The sequence below is a fragment of the Triticum aestivum genome, chromosome 4A (genome assembly GCF_018294505.1).
Source record: "Triticum aestivum cultivar Chinese Spring chromosome 4A, IWGSC CS RefSeq v2.1, whole genome shotgun sequence".
NCBI lineage: Eukaryota > Viridiplantae > Streptophyta > Magnoliopsida > Poales > Poaceae > Triticum > Triticum aestivum.
This window is the reverse complement of record NC_057803.1, coordinates 319,568,617-319,573,028: the sequence shown is the minus strand read 5'-3', so window position 1 is coordinate 319,573,028 and position 4,412 is coordinate 319,568,617.

Genomic DNA, 4,412 nt, shown 5'->3' with positions numbered 1-4,412 from the left:
GCCACCCAGGCTCAAAGGGATCATGAGACTATTCATACTAGAAACTTCCGTGTGCAGCCACAAGCTATTATGGGCTCTAGCATAGTTGATTAAGTCGTGCGAACTCTTACTGTGGTAGACTAGCAGATGTAGGGGATGTAGGTGGTACGGTCTACCCATCGTAAGGTGCTAGCGCTTCTGAAAGACTATGTCTCGGTCATCCGTCTTCTCAAACACCATGTACTGCGAGAAACCAAACGGAGGCGATCGAGTCTTGTGGGGAAAAGTGCGCAAACCTCTGCAGAGTGTAATAAACTAATCATGGTTAGCCGTGTCCCCGGTTATGGACATCTGGAGTATCTAGTACTTGGATTTTCATGTGCATCTCAACATGTTACTCTAAATTAATTTTGTTGGGTTATGTTTAATGATGATGCTTAATTGGGATTGAGAATGCTGTCAACCATTCTAAATGTTTAACAACTACCATAATAGTAATTAAATTTTATTCCTTTGAAGTAGGGAAAAATTGGCTTTACGCAAAACTGTAACCATAGAGCTTTCCACCAGCCAAATATGCATATAGTATAGCTGTTTCATTCCATTACTCTCTATGTGTTACCTTGCCAGCATATTCCATGTGCTGACCCATTTTTGGGATGCAACGTTAATGTTGAAGACTTTTCAGACGACGATTAAGGAGTTTAGGTCGTGGTTCTATACTTAGTGATGCCGTTGGAGTTGATGGACTCACTTATCTTCCAAGCCTTCCGCTGTTATCGTTATTAGATGACCTTAAGCCATATTTATTGTAATAAGTTCTCTTTTGAGACACTCGATGTAATAAGTGTGTGATTGCTACTCTGCTATAAATCCTCCGAGTACTGTGTGGTGTCAGCATTACTGATCCAGGGATGACACCGGAGCACAGAGATCAGACTGTTTGAGGTCTGGTCGCTACAGAGATGGTATCAAAGCCAAGTTGACTGTAGGACACGACCACTAAGCTAAAGACCTACATCACTATTCACTCTCTTCTCTTCTGACGTCTCATCTTTTTTACTCTTTAGGATGGCGGATGCAAGGAACAAGTTCACACAACCGGATGAAGATACACCCTTTGGACGCCACTTGAAGGAAGTCACTAGATACCTGAATATAGGAGTACCAAGCTTCACGGGAACCTACAATGCCACTTTACCTGAAGAAGAGCGCTGGATGATTCAAGTTCAAGTTCCAGGAAGGACGTTCATGCCAGTCACTGAGCCCATAGAATTTTCTTTAGATGCACCAACTTGGAGTCTAGGAAAGAGCATGGCAGCTCACATCGCCATGGGACGCATTGAAGTCTACCGCAAGGATCTCAAGGATACTATCTACCAGATTCGTGGGCGCCGAGATGAACACTGGGAGATGATCAGCACCAGGAAGGATAGATCAATCGCAACTTTTATCCAAGAGCTAAACCAGCACATTCGATGACAGGAGAACCAGATGTGCGCTGACATGATAGACCTGAAGAAGGCAAAGACTAGAATCAAGGAACTGGAGGAAGAACTCAAGGCTACACGTGAAGATTATGAAGAGGAAATTGAAGTATTGGTGGAGAAGAATGACAACCTGATCAAGAAGATTGGAATATTTATGGGAGACCCTACGCCAATAGATGAAGACGAAGAACCTCAGGAGATTAGCCCGGAAGACTACATCATCATCGACGGCACCGACTCGAAAGCAGATAGTAGCGATGATGACTATGTTGATGAAGCTAGAGCAGATATCATGGAGTCAACGACCGTAGAATATTTCTAGTAGACCACCTCATCAGTAGTAGTAGTCCACCATGTAAATATAGTAGTCCGAGCACTTTTGCGATAGTTAGATCGATTGTATGCCTTTGTTTGATTGAATGAAGTGAATTGTTTGCTTTTGCCTCATGTGCATATGGGTAGTGTTTTCTCTTTAGACCCCCTCTATTCTTATATCTCATCTTTTCTAAACCCTCAGATGCCCACCTGTTGACCACTTAGCCCTTAGGTCACCCATGTTAGTAACCTCGCCCGGAGCAAAATATGTGGCTAGTCTATGGTGTGATCGGTTACCATTAAGGATTGGTAACTATGTTTTTCCCTCAGACCTAATAGTATTGGAATCTCAAGGATTGGATGTGATATTAGGTATGGATTGGTTATCAAAGTATGAAGGGAATATAGAATATGCTAGTAAGTCAATTTTGCTTACCACCTAGAAGGGAGAAGGATCAAGTATGTATCCCGGCATGTGCCAAAGAGGACTCAAGTAAATTTCTTAATAGGAGTTGTGCAGGAGGAAGTACCAGTGGTAAGGGATTTCCCTGATGTATTTCCAGAAGAGTTTCCAGGCATGCCGCCGGATAGAGATATTGAGTTTTTGATTGAGCTATTGTCAGGCACAGGGCCAATATCAAAGAGACCATATAGGATGCCAGCAAAGGATTTGGTGGAAATGAAGAAGCAGATTAAGGAGTTACTGGATAAGGGATATATTCACCCAAGTTCTTCTCCTTGGGGATCGCTAGTACTTCTAGTGGAGAAGAAGGATGGATCGTTAAGGATGGTTATTGATTATCGTGGATTGAATGAAGTACCGATCAAGAACAAGTACCCGCTACCAATGATCAACGATCTGTTTGATCGATTGCAAGGAGCTAATCAGGATACCACCAGTTGAAGATTCGAGAACAGGATATTCCGAAGACAGCTTTTACCACCAGGTATGGGCTGTATGAGTATACCGTTATGTCATTTGGTCTGACTAACGCACCTGCCTATTTTATGAACATGATGAACAAAGTGTTTATGGAGTTTTTGGATAAGTTCGTCGTAGTGTTCATTGATGATATCCTGGTTTATTCGAAGAATGAAGAGGAACATAAGGAGCATTTGCGTTTGGTACTTGGAAAGCTCAGAGAACATCAATTATATGCCAAGTTCAGCAAATGTGAGTTTTGGTTGAAGGAAGTAGGATTCCTCGGACATGTTATATCTAGAGAAGGTACAACAGTAGATCCCACTAAAGTTGATACCGTGACCAAGTGGGAAGCCCCAACAATAGTTGGAGAGATCCGGAGTTTTCTTGGACTCGTAGGATACTACCGGAGATTTATTGAGAATTTCTCAAAGATTGCAAAGCCTATGACTGAGTTGTTGAAGAAAGATACCAAGTTCATATGGACAGAGGAATGTGAGGCTAGTTTCCAAGAGTTGAAGAAATGTTTGGTTACCTCACCAGTGTTGATTTTGCCAGACCAGACCAAGGATTATGAGGTGTATTGTGATGCTTCACTTCGAGGACTTGGAGCAGTGCTTATGCAGGAAGGGAGAGTTGTTTCATATGCCTCAAGACAACTGAAGCCTCATGAGTTGAATTATGCTACGCATGATTTGGAGTTAGCAGCCGTAGTGCATGCATTGAAGACATGGAGACATTTTCTCATTGGAAATCATTGTGAGGTGTACCCGGATCATAAGAGTTTGAAGTACATTTTCACATAGAAGGAGTTGAATCTCAGACAAAGGAGATGGTTGGAGCTTATCAAGGATTATGATATGAAATTGCATTATCATCCTGGAAAGGCTAATGTAGTAGCTGACGCATTAAGCCGTAAGAGCCATGTCAATACGTTAATGACAGGAGGAATACCAAGGAAGTTAGCCGAAAATCTTCGTGAACTATGTTTAGAAATAGTTTCGAGAGGCTATGTAGCAGCATTGGAGATTCAGTCAACCTTGATGGATAAAATCAGGGAAGCTCAGAAAGCTGACAAAGAGATTGCCGCTATAAAGGAGAAACTGAGCAAAGGAAAAGCTAAAGGATTTCGTGAGGATGAGCACAACACCTTATGGTTTGAAGACCGCGTTTATGTGCCCAATGACCCGGAGATCAGGAAGTTGATTTTGCAAGAGGCACATGACTCGCCGTATTCAATTCACCCAGGAAATACCAAGATGTATCTGGATTTGAGGGATATTTTCTGGTGGACCGGAATGAAGAAGGATATAGCGGAGTATGTAGCAGTTTGTGATGTATGTCAGAGAGTAAAGGCAGAGCATCAGAAGCCAGCAGGATTGTTACAACCATTGCCTATACCCAAATGGAAGTGGGATAAGCTAGGCATGGATTTTATCACGGGATTGCCCCGGACTCGTTCAGGCTATGACTCGATTTGGGTTGTAGTTGATCGATTGATGAAAGTAGCTCATTTCATCCCAGTAAAGACCACTTACACCAGTGCTAAGTTGGCAAAGATATACATGACCAGGATCGTATGTCTGCATGGAGTTCCAAGGAGTATCGTATCAGATAGAGGAACCCAGTTTACCTCAAAGTTCTGGAAGCAGTTGCATGAAACTTTGGGTACCAGGCTAGAATTCAGTACAACTTTTCATCCATAG